This window comes from Eucalyptus grandis, chromosome 6 (assembly GCF_016545825.1).
Source record: "Eucalyptus grandis isolate ANBG69807.140 chromosome 6, ASM1654582v1, whole genome shotgun sequence".
In the NCBI taxonomy this organism is placed as follows: domain Eukaryota; kingdom Viridiplantae; phylum Streptophyta; class Magnoliopsida; order Myrtales; family Myrtaceae; genus Eucalyptus; species Eucalyptus grandis.
Window position 1 is genome coordinate 54,107,459 of NC_052617.1, and position 25,172 is coordinate 54,132,630.

Consider the following 25,172-nt stretch of genomic DNA (forward strand, 5'->3'; position numbering starts at 1 on the left):
TGCATATATATATATATATATATATATGTATATATATGTATATATATACAAGGCAAACTATTAAGTCAGGTCCAACTTAAACAAGTTCAGAAAACATAGTTTGCAGACAAGGGTGGGGTTCTATCAACCACGACTACTCATCATCGCTAAACTCCTCTTGCTCCACCTTCTTGTCTCCATTTGAGCCGTCCGCCGAGTACACCCGGGACTCTGACTCTTCGAGCGTTGGATCCTTCGCATCTTCTACAGCTCCACCCTCAAGGTCTGCGGTACCCTTACTAAAGGCAATCTCTAAAACGTACCGAGCTACATTAGATTCCGGCACATGGTCCTCCCTTCGCCCATCATGATAGTGAGGATACCATGACCGGTACTTATGGGGCACCTTATCGGGCTCACCCACATCAACCCAAACAGTGGATTTCACCAGTACGTATTCCCATCCTTCAGGGTGGGGTTGTATCGGAATATGATAGCCTATTTATGTGATTTCCTTTAGTATACCAAAATGCATGGGAGGGGTTGTGTGATATCCTAGATTTTTGACTCTGCTTTCAATTCAATAAATTGGGCATTTCATCGATATGCCTATAGTGCTATTCTTGGAGCTGATCACTCGTGAGATAACTAGACTGTTTGGGGAAGCCATTAAGGATTTTTAAGGCAAATAGATTTGAGAATTTGATCAGGAATTGGCTGCTTGACCGTATTCATCTGCCGAGGTCATTATGGCACAAACGTAAATTGATTAAAGATCAAAGATAGGTTGGTTCGACTAAGATGAGTGGTTAGACGTGGGTGATCCCACTAAATTGCAAAATTCTCATTGATCGGCACTAGTTTGATTTTTATATCATTTTGGTACCATATGTCCGTATTTGAAACCTCGAGACTTTTATGACAATCGAGAGTCGCCAATGTGTTGAATAGGTTCATTGTGGCTCGAAGAAAATCGATCACTGGTCATTTGCTCTAAAAAGTTTTGAAAGCTACACGATAGCCTAGGTCACACTAAAAATGCGCTGGAGTGAAATTAATCGCGAATTTGAATCCGATTTCAGAAATTGAAGATTCTGTTAGGTCATATTAAATTCTAGGAACGTCGACTCAGTCTCAGAATATTTTTCTGCAACCCGAGACTTTTTGGGAAAAAGTCGAGGTAGGACATTTTTGTTCAGAAAGAGCCGAGGATCGTTTTGATCGCAAAATTGGGGTGCAAGATGGATCAATTGGTGAGGAAAAATACCAATTTGATCATTGAGGTATTAACGGAATTTATTGAGGCCAAATAGGATTGAATTGAGCAAAAAATTAAGTTCAATTGTGGGAGAAATGTATAAATTCGTAGCTCCCCCCTTGGCCTATGATTTTGGACTATTTCAAGTGTCCAAAGGGGTGCCTTGGTGGCCTAAAGAGAGCCAAGGAAGACTTGCTTGGTTGTGGATGAAGAGTGAGGGCCAAGAAAGCCAAACTTGATGGATAAGTTCAAGGGGGACAAGCATGTGGAAAAATTGGCCAAGGTGGCCCCTCCATCTCTCTCTCTCTTCCTCTCCAAGCCAACCAGCCATCACCACCCCTCCTTCTCTCTCTCTCTCTCTCTCTCTCTCTCTCTCTCTCTCTTGTGGATGTGTGAAGACCAGAGTGTTGGAGAAATCTTTCCTATTTGTTTTGAAGTTGACAAAACGTTTCCATTAGTCTAGTCTGAAGACTTGAAGACTCTTTCGTCAAAGTCTAAAGACCTCCAAACTCAAGATTTAAAGTCTACCCTCATTGATAGTTTCCAGACCAACAAAGAAAAAGTATTATCCGTTGAAGAAGACTTATCCAGATGTGAGTATATCTTTGAGGATTTGATTCATGCGCTTGAAGAAGATCTCATAGCTAGAGATTGCACCTCGAGATCTATTATTCGTATTGAAATTAATAGGAGTATTTTAGATTTGTTGATTGGCGAAGTATACTTGGAATGTTCTACTTATGGAAACCTAGATCTTGATTTGTATGGGCGAGCAGGATTGGTGGGCTATCATCATATTCCTTAAATAACTCGAGATCTCCCTAATTGATTCTGTCTAACGGGTTGATTGGAAGAACTCATTTGGAAGGTGCCAATGGTTATGAAGGCATGGAGGAGTATATAAGGAAGACGCTCTAGTTATTCGAGTGTGTGAAAGATAGATAAATTCCAAAGTCTGAAGCTCCTTGTTATTTACTGTTTCAATTGATTGAGCTTAAATTTGTACTCAAAAGAGAGATTAGATACCTTATGGAAGTGTAGCAAAGTCTCTACACTGTGGAATCAAGGACGTGAGACTGCAAAATCTCTTTTGATTCTTAGTGGAATTTAGCCAGTGGGCTGTCAGTGCAGGAGAGTGGACATAGGCTTGGTTTAAGCCGAATCATTATAAACCTTGTGTTTTGATTCTCTATCCCTAAACCCTTTACTTTAAATCGCAGCTCTATATAACTATTTATAGTTGTTCACGACTTCAGTTTATTATTCTTAGAAGTTAATTTGTTTTGATAAGATTTACAAAAACTTCTTTGATCACCTATTCACCCCCTCTAGGTGCTCGTACTAGCCATTTCAATTGGTATTAGAGCCTATGTACTCATTAAATTGAAGTGTTTTTATTTCTGAGTTAAAAATTTATGGCTAGTATGTTGGCTCCAGGTTTGGTTGAAGGCCAAAGCAACACCAGACCTCCTTACTTTGACGGAAAGGAATACAACATATGGAAAAACAAGATGAAGGCATTCCTAAGATCGAAAGATCCTCTAGAATGGGATGTGGTAGAAAAAAGAATCATTCCTAAAGTTACATCAGTCTCAGAAAGGGGAAAAGAAGTTGCAGAAGCTGGCGAGATGACTCAAGAAGAGATAATCAAGAGACAAGCTCTTGATGCAAAAGCGATTTATCATTTATATTGTACGTTATCTCCCACTGAATATAATAGAATATCTTTTTGTGAAACAGCCAAAGAAGTCTGGGATAGGCTGCACATTACCTATGAAGGAACTAATCGAGTGAAAGAAAAATGATCAATATTCTACTCGGACAGTATAAAGCCTTCAAGATGAAGCTAGGAGAATCCATCGTTGATATGTTTAGTCGCTTCACTGAAATTGTAAATGGTCTAGAGTATAGGGATAACTAATCTCAAGAGCCATGAAAGTTAACAAATTGCTGCGTGGACTCTCCAAAGACCGGAATCACGTAAAGACTTCAATAAGGGAAACTCAAAGGATCATGCCGCTCCCGTAGACGAACTAGTTGGCAAACTTTAGTCCTATGAAGTGGAACAGATCAATGATGAAGAAGATCCCAAAGGTAAGAAATCTATTGCCTTAAAATCTAACGATGATTTTGATGTTACAGACTGTGGCATCCCAGAAATTCAAAGCCAAGCCTTAAGGTGTGTTAAAGTCTTTAATTAGGTGGTAGAATTTTCATGGCTTATGTTTTAGCCATTAGCCTTTTAATTTGATGATTTGTGCTTATGATTGTGGAAATTTAAATTTAATAGATTAATGCTTGGCCATATGATTAAATTTCAATAATTAAAATATCCCAAGACTTTGGCCAAGATGAAAATTTGGAATTCAAGAATATTTATAAAAGAATTTCAAAAAAAAAAAAAAAAAAAAAAAGGAAGGAAAAAGGGGTTGAATTTTCGAAATGGGCCTTGGGCCCATTAGCCTAAAGCTTGGTGGGCCAAGCTAGTCGGCCCACTAGAACCCAAGAGGAGAATTCGACCAGCCCAAGGAGGAATGGCCGGATGGGCCTAAGCCCAAGCCCAAGCCAAATTCAAAAAAAATTAAAACCCAATGAGACAAGTGGCAAGGGGCAAGAGCATGCATTGGTTAGTTTTTAGGCAAAGCAATGATTGTTAATCATGAGATTAAGGGAGTATAAAAGGGATGAGGAGAGAGAGATGGCCGGTTCTTTGCCTCATTCGGCCGTGCGAGAGAGAGAGGTGTGCGAGAGAGAGAGTTCGAGAGAAAGGGAGGAGGAGCCGAGAGGAAGGAGTCGCCGTTCGTTCGCCGTCCGTCCGCCCGTGTGCCGCTCGATTCGCCGCCGTGTGCTCGTCGCTAGTACGGTTTAGAGGCAAGTGGAGTCCTTTAACTTCTCTTGCATGTGTGTATATGGCTTTGCATGTTCGGTTTTGAGTGTGTTTGTGAGAGAAACCGAGGTAAGGGTTGGTTGTTTTCAAGCCGTGTGACTGTTCTTGCTCGGTTTGTGGAAGTCAGTAGCTTGTTCGAGCTTGCATATGTGTTTGGAGTCCGATTTTGGCTTCGGTGTCTTCATGAAAGTTGAAGCTAACATCTTTTAGTATGACATACTGAAATTTTGTAGAAAAAAATGGATATTTGAGGGGTCAAAAGTTCTATCATACGGAGACCCTAGATCTGCGAAATCTTCACTGACCTCTTGTTGATTTCTTGATTGCATGTTGATTTCTGTTGGAGATCTCACTTCGTTGTCTTCATGAAAGTTGTAGGTAACATCTTAAACTACAACATACTAAAATTTGAAGAGAAATTAACGAGTATAGCCTAGTGAATCGGCTAGATCTTGGAGATGATTGATTCTGGTGGTGTGTTCCGAGACACCCGAGACTTCATGGACTTAAATGGTGACCATAATCTGGTTATTTGACCTAGATCTCTTCATGAAACTTGTAAATGACACCTTGGTACATAACATACTCAAATTTCAGAGGAAACTAAAGATAATAGAGGGGTTAAATCTAAAAATTTCGGAGAAGTGTATTCTGGACGACGCGGTAGTGGTTCCAGAAGTTTCGTGGGGTTGTATAAATTAATTTAAAAATAATCTGGCTTGGAGTTCTTCATGAAAGTTGTGCGAAAATTTCTTGGCTATCACTCTGTAAAATTTCGTAATTTTTGGAGGCCATATGCGTATTTTAATCGAATTTATTTGGAAACTGTGCAATCTGGCCATTATCCGAATATCATGTGCTATTTTGTGAAAATTGTGAAATTATGTGAAATTCAATTTGGCCATGAATTTTGTATGGAATTGTCATCTTATTGGTTTGTTTAATGATTGCTTGAATATTATGATTTTGGGAAAATCATAAATATTAAATGTAATATTTATTTATGAAAATAAATAAATAAAAATAATAAAATAATAATAAAATAAAGGTGGATTATTGGCCATGAATTCTATTGAATTTATTATGCATTGTTATATGACATTGGTGTATGTATGATCATGAATTGTGATGCATGTGTGAATCATATGCCATGTAATAATGAGAATAAATGGATGATGCGGAAAGTGATATGTGAGTAAGAGGTTGTGGTGGAGGATGTGGCCGGAATGTACAGAGATGCATTGCCGGAATTCCCTGGGAGATTCAAGATGCCCGGAATGTGGGGGGCCGGAAGCCTTGTCGGAGGTCTTTGCCCGAAAGGAATACCTCGCGATGCCAGGAGTTGGGTGCGGGATGCCTGGCTAGAAGGGTAAAGGCTGGAAGCCCTGTCGGAGGTTTCTGCCCGAAGGGAATGCCTCGTGATGCTAGTTGAATTGCGAGATGCCCGGAATGTGGGGGGGGATGGCTGAGTTTGCCGGGAGCCCCATCGGAGGTTTCGCCCGAAGGGTTGATGATGAGATTGATGAATGGGTGATGTGGTGATCAAAATTGAAAGATAAAGATGAAAATTAAATCGTGATATGATATGCATGATGATATGCATGACGATGATGATGATGATGAGATGTGATGTGATATGATGATCACCTATGATAATATATGCATGATGATGCATGATGATGGTGAGATGTGATGTGATATGATGATCACCTATGATAATATATGCATGATGATGCATGATGATGCATGATGATGATGAGATGTGATGTGATGTGATGATCACCCATGATGATATATGCATGATATGCATGATGATATATGCATGATATGCAAGATGATATATGCATGATGATGATGATGATGATGATGATGATGAGATGTGATGTGATATGATGTCACCTATGATAATATATGCATGATGATGCATAATGATGATGAGATGTGATGTGATATGATGATCACCCATGATATGATATGCATGATGATATATGCATGATGATGATGAGATGTGATGTGATATGATGATCACCTATGATATGGTATGCATGATGATATGCATGGTGATATGCATGATGATATACATGATGCATTGGGTTGTTATTAGATTTCCTATCTCGTTTGAGTGGTTGTACTCACCCCTTTTGGGGAATAACATTTCAGATTAGCAGTATGCCGCTTCCTGCCGTCTCGCGGGGGGTATTCTATGGTCTACCGTCTGATGTAGAGGTTGAGTGTGCGGAGATAGATTGTCCCTCTGTTCCTGGACTGACTTTTATCCGAGTGCGATGTCTAGTGATGTATGATATCGGCTTTGGCAGGGGGCCCCGTCATACAAGAGTTCATTTCGTGCACGTTCGACGGGATGGAGCTATGCGAGGATGCTTGCCGCCGCCACCACCCGATGCACCGGGTTGGGTGTGAGACTGCGCGCGACAGTAGAAGCTGGATCTCTTTTTGATGTAGATAATCGACACTTTCGATGGGGGGTTTTTGTGCTCGCATGATGTTGAGGGTCGAGAGTCTCTTTTTGAGGTTTTAGGCTGGACATGGATGAGTCCTAGCTTTTCCTTGTTATGTACCGACCCGAGAGTAGTCCCATCTTGAAAATATATGTAAATAATGTGTCGATATTTGTTTATAAAAATCCCGATGTTTAGCTGGTGTGTATTTGTATCATGGATTGGTAGGGGGATAGATGGTGATGTTTAATTTGCTTCCGCTATGAGTCGCGTTGGGACCGCTTTGTTTAAAAAAAAAATGTGTCTGCAAATTAGGACGCTTGTTCGAAACAAAAAGAAAGGTATTAAAGTGTAACATCGGCGCTGGTGATGACCTGCGAAGGGTTCGGGGTGTCACAGCCGCCCTTTTTGGTATCAGAGCGAATGGTTATAGGTGGAGTGATAAGGAGCCTCATTTGGAATTGAGGAACATGATGACAATGCACACCATAGGATCTAAAATGAAATAATTGAATAACGGGTGATGAGTATTCACTCGTAGATCCCTAGTAGTTTATTTTGAGTTGCTTTTAGGTGCCAGTAACATGTATATGTTACTTATGTAGTAGTAGTAGTTGCTTTGAGTGAGGCGGTGAGTCTCGGATTTTCCCGAGGCAATGCTTGGAAATTGCGGGGAAGGTCATGGTGCGAGCTGGAAGTGCTCATCCATCGAGGGCTGAAGCCTCGCTGCAAGGGCTGAACCCCGAATGGAAGATATCCTGGGCATTGGCCAATATTGGAAATCGATGGAGAGGGGCGCAAAGCAACAGCCGGAGCGAACGCCGTACTCAAGGACTAGTAGAGCAATTTTTGAAGCTAAAGCCACTTAAGTTTAATGGAATGGGAAGTCCTGAGGAGGCAGAGCATTGGATTGATGGGATGGAACGAATTTTCCGGCTGTTGGACTGCACTGATGCTGAGAAAATAGTCTTAGCAGAGTATCAATTGGAGGGAAATGCGAAGTTTTGGTGGAGAGCTTCGAAGGACATAATCTTTCCACCCGGTACTGATGTGAGCTGGGAGGAGTTTGTTAGGGCTTTCAATAAGAAGCATTTCTCTGATTGTGCTAAGGATAGGAAGATTACTGAATTTGTTCAGCTAGAACAAAAGGGGTTGACAGTAGATCAGTATGAGGCTAGATTTTCTGAATTGTCTAGATATGCTCCTAAATTGATTGAGGATTAGGAAGAGAAGGCTAAGAGATTCCTGAAAGGATTAAGGACTGACATTAGGAAGCAACTGGTGCCTTTGAATATTAGAGATTATAATGAGATTTATGAAAGGGTGCAGTTAGTGGAGCAGGAGCTGTTGAGAGAAAGGTCGGAGTTTAAGAAACCGTTGAATTTTAGTGATGTGAGAAAGGGGAAGAGACCTTATTCTGGTCAAGGTCAAACCTGGAATGTGAAAAAGAAGAGTAACTTTGGGAATTTTGGAGGGGCAAGGAGTGGTCTGAATATAGGGAAAGCACCCTATCAGCCTGGTATTTGTCAGAAGTGTAATGGACGTCATGGCTCAGGACCTTGTACGGGACAACAGAAATGTTTTGGCTGTGGACAAGTGGGTCATCTTAGGAGAAATTGCCCACAAGAGAGGTCGCAAGTGAGTGTTGGCTCAGTGCGACAGGGATATCAGAGTGCTGTTAGGTCGAATCCGCAAGGAAATCCTCAGAGACCGCCTGCACAAGGAAGGGTGTATGCGATTACCCAGGAGGAAGCGGAAGCTTCCAAAAATGTTATCTCGAATACGATTCTTATTAATGGTGAAAAGGCATATGCATTGTTTGACACGGGTGCAACGCATTCGTTTGTGTCTGAAAGATATAGATGTTTGAATAAGATAAAAGTTATGCCTCTTGAGACGCCTCTTTGTGTTTCCACGCCTTTAAAGGATATGGTATTGTCTACGTTGGTGTGTGGGAATTGTAAGATATCCATGGGAGGAAAGGATATGGAAATAGACTTGGTTGTAATGGCTATGTATGATTTTGATGTTATTATAGGAATGGACTGGCTTCGTAAGTATCGGGCTAGAATGGATTGTTATAGAAGAGTGATTCAATTCGTTTTACCCGATCGTCTAGTTGTGAATTTTAGGAGGTCGACCCATTTGCCTCGTAGCGCTTATTTCGGCGGTAGAAGCTTGTAAGTTACTTGACAAAGGATGTCAAGGGTACCTAGCCATAGTTAGAGATTATGCAAGGAAGGAGCCTAATCTCGAGGAAGTTCGTGTAGTTAACGAATTTCAAGATGTATTTCCCGAGGAATTGCCTGGATTGCCGCCAGAGCGGGAGATTGAATTTGAAATTGAATTAATGCTTGGAATAGGACCTATATCAAAAGCCCCGTATAGAATGGCCTTAGTTGAATTGAAGGAGTTGAAAGTGCAACTGCAAGAATTGCTTGACAAAGGATTCATTAGACCAAGTGCTTCACCTTGGGGTGCACCGGTCTTGTTTGTGAAAAAGAAAGATGGATCGATGTGCTTATGTATTGACTATAGGCAGTTGAATCAAATGACCATTAAGAATAAGTATCCTTTGCCTAGAATTGATGACTTATTTGACCAGCTTCAGGGAAGTTCAGTTTTCTCTAAGATTGACTTGAGGACGGGATACCATCAGTTAAGAATCAAGAAGGAGGACATTCCTAAGACTGCGTTTAGGACTCGTTATGGACACTATGAGTTCCTTGTTATGCCATTTGGATTGACTAACGCCCCGGCTGCATTTATGGATTTGATGAACAGAATATTTCAGCCTTATTTAGACCAGTTTGTGATTGTTTTTATTGATGATATTCTGGTATATTCGAAAGGGCCTAAAGAGCATGAGCAGCATTTGAGAATAGTTTTGCAGACTCTGAGAGAGCATAAGTTGTATGCTAAGTTTAGTAAATGTGAATTCTGGTTGGACCAGATAATATTTCTAGGACATGTGGTGTCAGGAAATGGAATTGCAGTAGACCCAGCAAAAGTTGAAATGGTAGTGAATTGGCCGAGACCAACGACACCTATTGAGATACGAAGTTTCTTAGGACTGGCCGGTTATTATAGGAGGTTCATTGAAGGATTTTCAAAACTGGCAGGACCTTTAACTAAATTGACTCGAAAGAATGTAGAGTTTGAATGGAATGGAGAATGTGAAAGGAGTTTTCAGGAGCTCAAAAGGAAATTGACTTCGACTCCGGTTCGACTATACCTCTTTTGGACCGATGGTTTCACGGTGTATAGTGATGCATCTTACAAAGGACTAGGATGTGTGTTGATGCAGCATGGCAAGGTTGTAGCCTATGCATCTAGACAATTGAAACCCCATGAGCTAAATTATCCGACGCATGATTTAGAGCTAGCAGCTATAGTGTTTGCCTTGAAGATATGGAGACACTATTTGTATGGGGAAAAGTTTGAGATTTATACGGATCATAAAAGTTTGAAGTATCTATTCTCACAAAAGGAGTTGAACATGAGACAAAGGAGGTGGATGGAGTTGTTGAAGGACTATGATTGTGAGATAAGATATCATCCAGGGAAAGCGAATAGAGTAGCAGATGCTCTTAGTCGAAAGTCGGCCGTAGAAATGGCTAGTTTAAGGACGGCGGAATGGAAATTGTTAGAATCTGTAGCCAATTCAGAATTTAAATTGGAAATGGATTGTCTTACTGGCATGCTTAGTGCATTAAGGATTGAGCCAGAGATTATCCAGAGAATTAAAATCCTGCAAGAATCTGACCCAGAGATTTTGAAAGTGAAAGATGCTATATCTTTAGGGAAAAGATCAGAATGTCAGATCTCTGATGATGGAATAGTAAGATGTCAAGGACGACTTTGTGTTCCCGACAATGAGGAATTGAGAAAGGAAATTATGTCGGAAGCACATAAGAGTAATTATAGTATCCACCCAGGTAGTACAAAGATGTACAGAAATTTGCGTCGGCAATTTTGGTGGAATGGTATGAAGGCAGATACGGCTAAGTACGTATCTCAATGTTTGACGTGTCAGCAAGTGAAAGCGGAGCATCGTAAACCCGCAGGACTTTTGAGACCATTGGACATTCCTGAATGGAAATGGGAACATATAACGATGGACTTTGTACAAGGATTGCCAAGGACATCAAGTAGTCATGATTCAATTTGGGTTATAGTGGATCGTTTGACTAAGTCGGCTCATTTCTTAGCGATTCGCATGGACTACCCAATGGATAAGTATGCGGACATGTATGTAAGTCAAGTGGTACGCTTACATGGTGTTCCAGTGACTATTACTTCAGATCGAGATTCGAGGTTTACTTCTAACTTTTGGAAAGGTCTTCAAGTTGTGTTAGGATCTAAGCTTCAGTTTAGTACTGCTTTTCATCCTCAGACAGATGGTCAATCAGAAAGAGTGATCCAGATACTGGAGGATATGCTGAGAGCCTGTATAATCGATTTCAAAGGAAATTGGGATGAAAGATTGCATTTGGTAGAGTTTGCCTATAACAATAGCTTTCAGAAAAGTATAGGCATGGCACCTTATGAGGCATTATATGGAAGGAGATGTAGGACTCCTGTCTGTTGGAGTGAAGTGGGTGAAAGGAAGTTGACAGGACCTGAACTGGTACAAGTTATAAGAGATTAGCCCACCCATACGGTTAATCATCTTTATTTATTATGTGATAAATAGAGATGATGAAGTTTTTAAGCTTATTATCTAAATAATAATCGAGAGCTCAAGCTTAAAATATAAATGTCATCTTAACTGAGTGTTAAGATTATGACATAATATTTACTATATCCGAAAGTAAAATAATCCACATATTTTACTTTATCTATCTTTGATGTCAAATGTGAGTTCTGATAAATTCCGTGAACTCAAGTTAGACATTAAGTATGTCTGAACTATTATCTGTACAGTATTGAAAGTATAGATAGACGCTCCACGGGAAATACCGTAATACATATTTCATACAACGTATGCATGAGACGACTAACAAGAGTGGTAAAAGTATTGATCTCAACGTTTATGCCCTGTGAGACTCGAGAAAAAAAGTTCATCAATTAAGTGTCCTCATGATTCTTACTTATTCTCAAGATTTCTAATCAGTGTTTGCTATCTTAGAATGTTGCCAATGATCATGAATTGATTAAATCTAATGGGATATTTCTAGAAAAGCAAGTTGAGTTGAAATTGACAGTTTCAAGGAAAGAAGAAGATCGAGTTTAAATAATCACATTCTAGTTTTGTATTTGCTAATCAACCAATTATGATTGTTTTGAGATAATCATAATTGTGAATACAATATATCATTATTAAAAAGAGATCAAGAAAGATATAAATGTGATCGATTGATATAGAGTACCACATACTATATCTACCAAAAAAAATGTGATGTTCATTATAAGCTGCCATATATTCCTAACAAATGTATGGCAACGAGCTCTCAAAGTATGCTGGTTGCACGGATTATTTACTGGTATGAATATTATAGAGAGATGAAAAAAGAGTTTTGTTTGGCCCACCATGTGCGAGTGGGAGATGATGGCTTTTTATTTAATGGGCCAAGTTAAGCCCATTTGTCTATGTTGGGCCAAAACCCGGCCCGTAAGTGAACGGCTCATAAGAGAAAATGGCAGTTATTTTCTAAGTGAAAATAACTGCAATATATAAAATAAAATAAAAAGGGGATAACATTACCTATAGCATCATTTTAGAGAGAGATACGCTTCTCCATTTTCTTCCTCTTAAAACAGTATACGTCTTCTTGAAGAACGGAACTTCAGGGCTTCAAACGATTTCTCTGAGACTGTAATGGTTCTTAATCTGTGGCAAACAAGGTATGTTTGTTTCCGTGATATATCTTTCGATCGGTGTTACATGTTTCCCAGGCACGTTTTCCACGTTCGTTTTCAATATTCGTTCGAGTATTGGTTCAATTTTTTTTTGGAATCTGTTTCCAACATATTGGTCCGATGATATGTCACTAGGAGCAAAAGCATATGGACATGTGAGTTTCGCATTGACATACGTAAATAAACAAATAGATATGCACATATCAATTAGTATCAACCTCGTGAAGTGCAGAAGCATCGTTGGTTCCATCCCCAGTTACAGCAACAACTTCCCCACTTTTGCGTAAGGCTTGCATAAGTAGTAGCTTGTCGCTGGGTGAAGACCTTCCCATCACCTGTAAGGCATATAATGTTTAATTTGTTCATCTACTTTTGGATGTACATGTGAACTTCAGTATTCAACATCATACCGTTATTCTCTTTGCTATCTGCTCTCTTTCTTTGTCAGACAATGCACGGAATACCCTTCCTTCAATAATTTCAGGCTCTTTGGCATCTTCATTTGAGCTAAGTATCCCACATTCCAGAGCTGTTGCCTTTGCTGTTTGGATATTATCTCCAGTGACCATTCGCACCTGTCAGACCCAATCACGCATAAGAGGTTCCTATTAGTTATTTCATCCTAGACAGAACAAATACAGACATCCCCACATCATTCTCCGCTCATCTGCCTTAATATATGCTTTTTCAATAGATCGGAAGGTTCCCCTAGATGTTTAAATTCTAAAAGCATAACCAAGATTAATTGACACTTTATCCGAGTTCCACTGATAACCAATGATGTCTTTCATTTTGACTCTCTCGCTCAAAAGAAATCTTTCTATGTTTCCCTATTCTTCCCTGATGCCATCTTTTCTAGTATCCGCGAAGTGTTAAATCAGTGGAGGTATGACTTACCTTAACCCCAGCTTCTGTGCATATTCTAACAGCGTCTTCAACACCTGGACGACAAGGATCCTGCAGATGCATAGACTTGTTAGCTGATAAAAGGCGCTTATAACGAAGTATGAGGAACTCAATTTTTCCTGAGCACAAGGCCAATGAACATTTGTTGCATTTCAAAAAACAGAAATAGATAGCATGCAAACATTGACTTATACATTAAGGTTAAGTTAGTTTCTCCACTGGTAAATGAAAAATGTAATGAGAAACACAACTAAAAAATATAGAATCCAGAGAAAAAGGTGAATATGTGGGAAATCCAAGTTTCAATCAAAGGTTATAAAATGCTTAAATGGTGAGCTTGTTAGACTGATCATTTAATTTATGCCAAATTTCCCAATAAAACCGGACCAAAAGAAAATTGCAAAGCAAAATTGCTTCTCACATTTAATTAGGGAGGTAAGGGGATATTTCTGAGATCTTTCCAGGAAAATTTCGTGAACTGATAAAGGATAGCAAAGAGAATAATGTTCACAAAACTTATAAGCTACAAGTAAAAAATGCGATTTACAACTTAAAAGTAACTTCTGCATAAACTTTGACACCTATATAAGAGCATGCCGTTCTTGTGCTTACTGTAAACTAATTCTGCTCCAAAGAAGCAGCTTCGTTTTTTCACTCGAGGAATATTAAGAACACAAATTGCTGCTATATCTTTGATATGACACTTCCACGACTCCATAAGTAGTGCGAGATGGCTCCATGTCTTTTTCAGAGTTTATGGTGGAATAATTTTTCTATGAAACAAAATGAATCAGTCCATCATAAGGAAACTTGAGAATTGATGTGTACACCTTGATGCTAACGACAGCAAGCAAAACAAGATCATTGTCAGGTAGCACCCAATTGTCCAGACCTTGATCATCGCCAGGAACTTTATCTGAATCGAAAGGTCTGCACGCGATCACCACACAGGGAAGACTTCTAGCAGCCATGCCATCGATAGCAAGCTTGAAGAAATCCTACAAGAAAGCTCAAAGATTAAGGTGGCATTTCCAAGCACTAAGCTAATCTCACGGCTCCCTTAAAAAAATTTCGTCAAAGGGAAATTAACATCGACCCATTATGGAACAAAGCCAGGTAATTATTACAAATCTGAATGATCTCAGAAGAGACCAGGAAGAAGTGGTGAAGAATTGCAAGATTAACCACTAGAAAATAAATTGCAAGAGTTAACTAGGTCATTGCATGACCGAACTCACTGAATTAGAAGACCAAGTGGGATATGCATCTTAAATTATATATAATCAGCTTACTCATAAGTCAAATGCAAATAACAATCCAATAAATTTGATCCGCCACCGTTTGAAGTCTTAAAGTTGAATAAATTGCTTTGCAAAGTTGCATTACATGAAATAGCCTACAGATAATGGCACCAGTACATGTGCAGAGAATCCCTTCTATCTCTAAGTGTAGTGAAACTAACATGAAACTATTAGATAGTCAAGGACTATTAGATGGTCAAGTAAAATAATGCAGACAGTCTGCTTAAATTACTTAAGTTCACCCATTTTCTTTTCGTATATTGGTGGATAGGTAACCGTGATATTTTTACAGCAGCTCCCACGAAGTAACAATCAAAAGCTTCTGGAAGTAGTTCTCAAGGCTTCATTCCCTACTTTTCTGCCATGACCAAAAGATATTTCTCCTACCACAAAAGAAATAGCACCAACCTTTTCTTCATCGATTGATCGCAAGTGACCATTTGAGTCAAATTATTTTGTGCATGAGGCCAAGACAATTTCTGCCGCGCCCTTCCAATGTATATGAACATCAGAACTGGTCTGTGACCAAAAAAAATGGAAGAATGGAGCGTCAGCATGTATGGTAAGGAGTTCCAGGATATTATTTGTAGAGTAACAGACAGAGATTTATAGAAAAATATAGCTACCATTTGTATAGCAACTCCTCCTCGCTTTTTCCCTGAGTTGAATGGAAAAACATGGAGTTCCAATGACTCTGCCCTTACAGCATCAAACTTCATTCCTATCTGCCAGAGACACAAACACAGAGATGTTTTGAAGAAGTTCCAAATTCATCCTTCTGAGATTTCTTGTCAAATTGTCACCAAAACCAGTACCTTAGCAGCCCATTAAAGAATAGCCTTCTCAGTAGGAGATTCAGTAACTTCAGCATCTCCACCATCCTACAAGTGAAGAGCCACACAAAATGATTGTCCATTTGATTAAGTTCACACTAAATGAAGCAAGAACCACTGAGCAACTTTCAAGAAGAGTGGTAATGGAACAGGTTTTTTTTGGACTTATGGAATTTTCTTCTAAGCATGTAGTTTATAAACAGGAAAGAAGTCACCAAATACCATCTTTCTAAATGCAATTTTACTGTGAAATACATTCCTTCCCTCTTAACCTAATTGACTATACACATTGCCAAGCATGTAAACTGAGTAGAAATTATCACGGTGGATCCATCATCATTTTGATTTCTCAAAGTTAGCAGGAGGCTGGAGGAGAGTACTACCTTTGGCACATAGACGTTGCCCTGCATATTATGTGCAATGCCCTCAATAAGCAAAGAAGATATTAGGCGATACAATTGGGAGGCATCATCAGGTGGATCCATCTTCTTTTTCCCAACATAAGCTTCGACCACACTCACCTGTAATTTCAATTTTATCGATCAGAAAAACGGATACTGACAGCTAAAACATTCCAATAAGTTGTCCCAGAAGTCAGCAAAAAGAGATAATTGAAAAATGCTAACAGGGATTTGGGGGCTAATAACCTGATTCAAAGTTAATGTTCCAGTCTTACCACTGCAAATTGTTGCGGCAGAACCCATAGTTTCACAGGCTGAAAGCCTCCGAACCTGTGGTTGTTTTGCAAAAAGGGTATTATAAAATTTGGGTTGTTACTATCAGAAATTTTTGTATTTCCAGTAAAGTGCCTAAAAAATGGACAGAATAAGGATGTAAGATTGCTCAAACCCAAATGATGGTACATGAATATGATGCTATGCTACGGTATGGTGCGCAGTTTAGCATCATGATACCGACTGCATCTGAGCTTTTTTGGTTTGAAGCATTTTGGCATTGTTTTCAACTTCATGTAGCTGGGCAATCCTATCGGCACATCTCTTTCCTCTGGTCTCCTTGCTGGTGATGTATATGATGCAGAAACCGCACTACAGGGGGGTGACGTGCTTGGGTCCCAATTGCTTCAAGCTCAAATTCCTTATTTTAGCTGGCTTATGTGGGTTAGGCACCCCTTGATAATTATTTTGTATGTTAAAATTCAACCAGTTTACCAAAGTCTTTACTGTGAGGGTTCTTTCCGTATTCCCCCCATGTTCAGACCATTGATAAGCGAAGATATCTTTCAGATTGAAGGTCATTGGCATTATTCAACCATCGTCGAGTAACACCATTGAGTTTTCACTTCTCAGATAGGCAGGCACACCCTCATTGCAGTCTCTGATCTTTGGTGATCTTCCACAAACAGAGAACATCACCGATCTTCCTTTGTTGTAGTTAGATAGCTACTCCGCTCGCGGCACGCGGGAGGGGAGGGGGTTTCAATCCAGCGTGCTCTATATGGAGACAGAACTGCCGATGCTTTGTTGTCAGGAGTAGATGTTCTGAAAGTTTGACAACACCTATTATGGTTGAGTTGAAATAACAGCAAGGTTCAGGCGTTCTATGCTTGTGATCTTCAATGCTTGTATCCAATTGCACCTTGTAATCACGTCCATCATGCACTACACCTGCGAGTACAAGCAAGCAGAGTTTTCTAACTGTTCAAAGCAGATAATTCCCAAAGACAGTATGGCATAACCATTGAAATTAAAGCATTATAACTTCGCCCCGTGAATAACATGAGCAACATTTTGAACAAACCAAATTAGCCATTATGGTTGTTAAGACAAAACATGAACTACTGTCGTTTTCAAAAGAACAGAGAAGGAGTTGACAGCAAAAGCTATGTATCTTGTTCAAAAAACTGAAAAAATGTTCAAATACATACTAGAACTTAACCATAAACCCACATTGCCCATTAACAGCTTGCTTGGTCCACAAAACCAACAACAAACTAACTGAATAGCAAAAAAAAAAAAAACGTGCAGCTAACTGCTCCTACAAGATAAGATTGACCAAGTAAAACAACCATTAACTAAGTCCTAGAAAATAGGACATCAACAAACTAACTAAACTAAACAAAGAAAAAAATAGATAGTGCAGTCTTGATACATCAACACTCTCCTCCTGGATCAAGTACTGCACACTCCTAGCTTTGCCCTAAGAAGTTCAAATCGACCAACATGAAATGACTTCGTGAATATATCTGCAACCTGGTTTTCTGAACTGCAGTACACCAGTTTCACCTCTCCGGCCTTTTGCACTTCTCTCAAGAAGTAAAACTTGATCTTAAAATGCTTTGTTCTTCCATGAAATATTGGATTATGTGAAATGGCTAGAGTAGCTTGATTATCCACACACTTCTATGCCTTCTTCTTGCTGCATATGCATATCATCCATCAGCTTCTTCAACCATAATGCTTGATTCACAGCTGCAGTAGCTGCAATGAACTCAGCTTCTGTAATTGATTGAGCGACTATTTCCTACTTCTTTGAACACCAGGAAAAACATGCCGACCTAGATATAAAGCAATAACCTAAAGTGCTCCTCATATCATCCACTGATCCTACCCAATCACTGTCAGAATACCCCTGCAACTTAAACTCCTGAACTCTGCAAAACTTAATCCCATATGAAAAAGTACTTTTCAAGTACCTCAATACCCTCTTTGCAGCTACCATATGCAACTCACTTGCACAATTGAGAAATCTAGATAAGACACTTATAGGAAACATGATGTCTAGCCTAGTTGCAGTGAGATACATAAGACATCCAATCAAACTTCTATAAACTCCATCTGCAGGTTCTAATCCATCCTTCTTTTGAAGCTTTTCCTTATGACCCATTGGAGTACTCACACTTTTGCACTCCTCCATGTTGAATCTCCTTAGGATCTCCTTCAAGTACTTCTTCTAACAGATAAAAACTTCATTCCGAGTCTGCTTAACCTCCATTCCTAGAAAACCACCATTAAGTCAGATACTAACTTCTTGACATATAGAGTGGATTCACTAAGACTTTTCTTGAAACTCAGGCCCAACAAGTGCTCATCCATCTTACTGTACCATGCTCTGGGAGCTTGCCTCAAGTCATAGAGAGCCTTTCTCAGCAGATAAACTTTCTCCTCCTAGCCTGGTGTGACAAAGCCTTCTGGCTGCTCAACATAAATTTCCTCCTGCAACACTCCATTCAAAAATGCAGATTTCACATCTAACTGATATACCTTCCGTCCTTGTTGAGCTGCCAAAGCAATAATCATTCTAATTGTATCTAGTCTTGCCACAGGAGTAAAGGTTTATGAGAAATCAACTCTCCAAACTTGTGCATATCCCTTCACCATCAACCTGGCCTTATGCTTATTCACCAAGCCATCGGGATTAAATTTGGTCCTGAAAACCCATTTTACTCCAATCACCTTCCTGTCTTCAGGCCTCTCCACTAGCTCCCATGTCTAGTTCTTTTCTATCATAGCCAACTCTTCCTTCATTGCATTCATCCACCTCTGATCGCTTTTAGCTTCCTCTTAACCTGCAGGTTCCAAAACAGCCACATTGCACCTTTGATATATATCAGTCAAAGATCTAGTACCTCTAACTGGAACATCATCCACCAACTCGTCAGGTTCCAATGAGACCTCTTTGTGCTTGCTTGTGGCTCATTTGTCCAGTCCCATTTCTCATCTTCCAAGAATTGAAAATCCCTGCTAGTGATCACCTTCTCTGTTTGTGGTTGATAGATCCTGCAAGCTTTTGACACTAAACTGTAGCTGTGACATCCTAAAAATTCACCAACCCTATTAGTGTAATCGGATCGTTAAGGGCTTGGATTATTTTTAAATCGGGCCAGAAGACCAGCCCGATGGGCGTGAGGAATGTGTGGGCTTAAGTGGTTAGCGGGCCACACGAGTTATCGAGATGGGCTCAGTCAACCAAAGGATAGGATATGGACTTGGGCTTGGCTTGGAGCGGGCCAAGAGTTGGGTTCATTAGAATGATGAATCAAGTCTAGTGGGTTGTGATTGTCATAGGATAAGCCCGATGGGCCAGAGACGGGTATTTAGGCCCGAGTGTTTTCATTTCCGATTAAGTTTATAGATTGCCATTATGAGGATTTAATTAGAAATTTTATTAAAGACTTATAAGTGATTGTAATGCTAGTGTCGACTACTAACTTTAGTATTTCTCGCGATAAATTCTTCATAGATTAGTGTCGAGATGTTAACACGCCAATTCATTCGTGTAGTCATGAGGGAATTGAAATTTAGTGAATTCAGAATGAAACTAAGTGAAAGACATTAGAAACTAATAAACTGACTAACGATACAGATTAGAAGTTAATCATTACCAAACGCCAGACGTCAGAAACAATCATGTATGAAGGCCATGACACCCCTCTCTCTCTCTCTCTCTCTCTCTCTCTCTCTCTCTCTCTCTTCACCCTTGGTTTTCTTTTCCCCAAAACCGCAGCTGCAGAAGGGAAACATAATCATTAAACATGTTAATGATTAAGCTACTCTCCTAGATATTAGACTTATAGCTCTATTTCCCTCATAACTCACATCATTCTCTCTCTCTCTCTCTCTCTCCAAAAACAAACCGAAACTCTCTTCTTCTTCCCCTCTCTCTCTCAGTTCGAACAGAAGCAAAACAGCAGCAGCTCCGGTGACTTTGCTTCTTCTTGCATGAGTTTAGGAGCAAATTCTTGAAGGACTTTGAGTCACCAACGAAGCCAAGCAACGGTAAGGAAAAGATAAGTCTCTAAACTAGAAGTTATCCGCTGTTTTGTCGAGGGAACTCGCGGAACTAGCCGAATGGTGGATGATTAGGTGTGATGGTTATGTTTTGTGTTGAAATGAGCTAGATGAACTCTAGATTGAAGCTATGAGTCCTTGCATGTCATGTTAGAGCCTTGCATGTTTCAAAAATTGAGTGTAAGTAAGCTTAGTTGGTCAAGTAAGATGGAGAGGTGGCTGTCGAGTGAAGAAAGGTGCTGCATGTTGCTGTAGATGAGTCAAGGTGCGAGTATTTGTCTTGATTCGAGCTGTGGATGGCTGTATGTAGGCGAAGAGCTACTGTGGTTACTCTTAGATGCTGTTGGAGAAGTGTTGGAATACTAAAAGGGAAATTGTAGAGGAGCTAAATGGTTTAGTTGAGCTGTAGATGAATAAAATGGTTCAAAACATGCTGTTTTGGAAAAAAACAGAGATGGAAAACCCTTTAGTTATGTGTCGCCTTGGATTTTAAAGATGTAGTTAAAGGAAAGAACAAGTTTACTTAAGAGAACACTAACTAATTTAGGTTTCGACCTCTAATTATAGTGAGGTTCATGCGAAAATGTATTGGCGAGAGCATTTCTCTTTAAAACAGTAAGCTGTTCTGCAGAAGACAGCAAAACCTTAGGTAGTTCTACGAATTTTTTGTAATTTTATAGAAATAATTGGACCTTAAACCCTTCATGAAAGTTGTAGGACACATCTTTAGGAACAACATATCAAAATTTGAGAACAAATGGACAAGGTTCGAGTAGTGAAATGATCTTTCTTCTGTAGGTACTCAATCTGGAATGTTGCTGCAGAATTTTGAGAAAGAAGACAGCAAATTACTGCTCTTTATACATTGAGATATAGGCTTAGTTTCTTCACAGAAAATGTTAATCTATGTCTCTTCTATAACATACTAAAATTTGGTAATATTCTGATAAGAATAGATGTACTTTCTGTGTCTATGTTTGAGACTGCCCATATTAGCTCATATACTGCCTTGATCCGAGAATGTGCATTAGTTGTTGTGTCTCTTGTACTTGACTTTCATGAAATATATGGAGTCTAATGATCTCATGATAGTGGTTAGTTTGTGCATGAGCATGCCTCTTCCATCATTTGAAGTATGATCATTGTTTAGTTACCAATGGTGGCATGCGTATGCAATGATTGTGATGCATTGTGCTTGATTATGGGGTAAAAACTGTTAGGCATGGAATAGGATGTGCTAAAACGGGTTCTACCTTATAATCAGGACCCGTGTGGATGCTTGGTGCACGAGAGTTATGTATTATGATTATTGATTATGCTTGAGGTAATTGTGTGCTCTCGAGGTCTTGTGCATGCTGTGATGTGATATTAATCAAAGGTGTGATGTGTGAAATGTGTGCATTAATTTAGTAAGAGATTTCCATCAGTACTAAGATGTCGGTGATGCCCCGAGGAGTGGGATGCCCATGTTGTGTGTTCTTGGATGCCTCAGTTGAGTGAGACACTAGGATGCCTCGGAGTAAGATGCCCTTGTAGGTGATCAAGGATGCCTCGGTTGTGGGATACCGAGATGCCTCGGAGTGAGATGCCCCATGCTGTGTGTTCTTGGGATGCCTCAGCTGTGTGATACTGGGATGCCTCAGAGTGAGATGCCCATGATAGAAATATTGTGGAAGTCTGGATGTGGGATTCCAGAAGTGACTCAATCGGGTCGGCTGCATTTCGGTGGTTAAACTGATCGATGGTGGATTTGATATACACACTAAATTATAAATTCCACTTGGCATGTGAGTTTTGCATACTGTTGTTGCATTTCATCATGGTACAGATTAAGAGCATGAGGTATACTGATGCATTTAGCATGTTTGGTATGGAGTAATCATTCATGTGATGCATCAATATTCATTTAGTTATACATGTGACAATCTTGTCTTAGTATCTTAAGCTATTTGGTTATGTCTCTCTTGTTTTCTTTGGCAACTGTGGATTGTCTAGGTTAAAGTCTTATTATTTCTTTACCGAGCATTGTTCATTCCTTATTTTTTTCAGATCATTAGTATGGACGTACCACCGATTGCTCGTTACAGGGTGATAGCGCGTATCGAGGTTACTTTTCATGATATGTATGATCCTGATGTCGAGATGACCTTTTCGAAATATGAGGCTACGATGTGGATGGACGACAGTAGAGCGGATATGATTCCGATGAAGTTCGTTGCGTGATTCATAAACCACGAAGGGGAGATGTTTGGCCCCCTTCCTTTTGGTGCTGGAGCACCTGGAGCCGAGACGGGAGGTGCTTAGGCACCCAGATCGTGTAGAAGCTGGAGGATACATCTTTTGTTTTTTGATAGACATGGGCTTATGTGGGATAGTGGAGTTAGGAACCCCCTCACCCTTTTTCCCTGGCTGTTTACTTACACCTTTGTTTTGAACTTGTAAGTATGTTGTATATAGGTGAAAAACTTGTAAGTAATCTAGGTTGATTTTTGTAAGCTCGAATGATCTTAACAGGAAAGAAATGAAGCTTCTCATGATCTTTACATATGATCTTAGTTGGATTATCTAATATTAGTTGACAGGACTAAATGCAAGGTAACCTTGCAATATAAAGCTTTAGATCTTGAAATATCCATGTTATACATACTAACCTTTAAAGGTGGACATTGTAGTTCAACATTTGAAATCAATAAGTCCTATAAGATGATAATCCACTTTAATTTCCGCTTGCACTTAGTACATGACACTACTAGGACGTCACAGTAGCCAAAAAATATCCCAAGTTCAGCTTTCTCTCCCAACTTGTCTCTCTTGACTATGGAATATGAGAAAAACACAAATAGCCAAACACCTTCAAATTTCTTAGAATTGGCTTGACATCAAACCAAGCTTCAAAGGGTGTCTTCATCTCCAATACCCTCGTAGGTAGTCTATTCAGCAGAAAAACTGGTTTGTTTGCTATTTCTGCCCAAAACTCTTTTGGTAGATTCTTCTCATACAGCAGACACCTAGTCATCTCCATAATGGTTCTATTCTTCCTCTCACTAACTCCATTTTGCTGTGGAGAGTAAGGAGCAGTAAGCTGGTGCTCAATTCCAGCCTTTTCACAGGAAGAGTTAAACCTCTATGAAGTGTATTATGTTCTATTATCATATCTAATGACCTGAATCTTGCAACCACTTTGGTTCTCAACCCATTTCTTAAACTTTAGAAATACCTCAGCAACTTCTAACTTTTGCTTCATAAAGTAAATCTAGCACATTCTAGTATAATCATCAATGAAAATAATGAAATACCTGCTGCCATTTAGTGAAGGAGTCACTTGTGGACCACATAGATCTGTATGAATCAACTGCAGCTTCTCTGTAGCTCTCCAAGTGGATTCCTTGAAGGGAAATCTCATCTGTTTGACTAGCAAACAAGCTTTGCACCTTGTGATCTGCTCCTTCAAGCTTGGTAACCCAGTTGCCATTTCATTCTTTTGCATAAACAACACACCTTTGTGATGAAAATGCCCCAACCTCTTGTGCCATATTTCTAAATCATTGGCCTGACACTTGAATGCCATTTGCTCCTTCTCAAGAGGATTCAAAGAAAAACTCTTCTGTTGCATCTTTATCTTGAACAGCTCCTGACCACTGGAGTCAAAGATTAAACACTTCTCCTCTTCAAATATCACCTTGAATCCATTTTCTACCAACTGCCCAACACTCAGCAAATTCTGATCAATCTTAGGCACATACATCACATCAGAAACCAACTTAGTTCCAGCACAACTCTCCATTGCTACAGTCCCTTTACCTTTCACTTCTAAGAACTCCCCATTCCCAATCCTCACTCTTGACTTCAACAACTTGTCAAGGTTTATAAACAGCTTTTCATCACTTGTCATGTGGTTTGTACAACCACTATCAACAAGCCAACTGTCACATGGAGTACTAGAGGAGAAACAAGAGGCAACAAACAATTGATCTACCTCTTGCCGGACTGTAACATGTACCTCACCTTGCTGCCGATCTCTCTTCTCTTTGCAGAACTTTTCAATGTGTCAAGGTTTATGGACATTTTTTGCACCTTACATCTAGCCTCTTCCAACACCTAAAGTGTGGATGATTCTTTTTTCCACAATGCTGACATGAGGAATGTCTTCCCCAATTGTTCTTGGAGTTGCCCGCACTATTCTCTCCTACAGCAGCTTCTGAACCACTACTGCCATTTCCTTTCTTCCCTTTCCACTTCTTGACTTTTCCTCCTACATTATGTTGTTCTTTGGCCAGCAGAGCTCCTTCTATACTTCCTTCCAGCCTCATTAACCTCCTTTGCTCTTGTGCTTGCAGAGCACTTAGCAATTCTGCCAACTTGATCTAAGACAAATCCTTGGTATTCTCCAAAAAGGCAATGGTTGCCTCAAACCTTTTGGGCAAGGAGACAAGAATATTCTGCACTAGCCTATCATCAGAGAGGTTAGTGCCTAGAACTCTTGCCTGTTTTGCAATGCTTATCAACTTATCAGAATACTCCTTAATTGTCTCAAACTCCTTCATCTGCAGTCTCTCGAATTCTATGATCAGATTTAGCCCCTTCATGCTTCTGATCCTCTCATCTCCTTGATACTAAGCTTTGAGGAAGTCCCAAATAGCTTTGGCTAATTCACAAGCCATAATTCTATTGAAAATGGTAGGTGAGACAGCAGCATATAAACAAGACTTTGTCTTTGCTTTCCTTGTTGTCCTCTCCTTGTGAAACTTGATTTGATTGACAGTTGGATTGTCAGAAAAGGGAGCAACTTCATAATCTTGTTCCACAGCTTCCCAAAAATCACAACCCTCTAGATAGGCTCGCATTCTCACTACCCAGGCTTGATAATTTTCTCCATCAAACGCTGGTGGAGCCATTGCTGAAAAACCACTCGATCCTGCCTCTATCTTGCTTTTAACTT

At 39.8% G+C, this 25,172-nt stretch overlaps 1 pseudogene; it reads right to left on the reverse strand.

Annotated features, from left to right (window-relative positions):
* LOC120294544 overlaps positions 1-24,819 on the reverse strand; it is a 38,799-nt pseudogene extending 13,980 nt beyond the window's left edge.
* Positions 24,820-25,172: the final 353 nt, after the last annotated feature.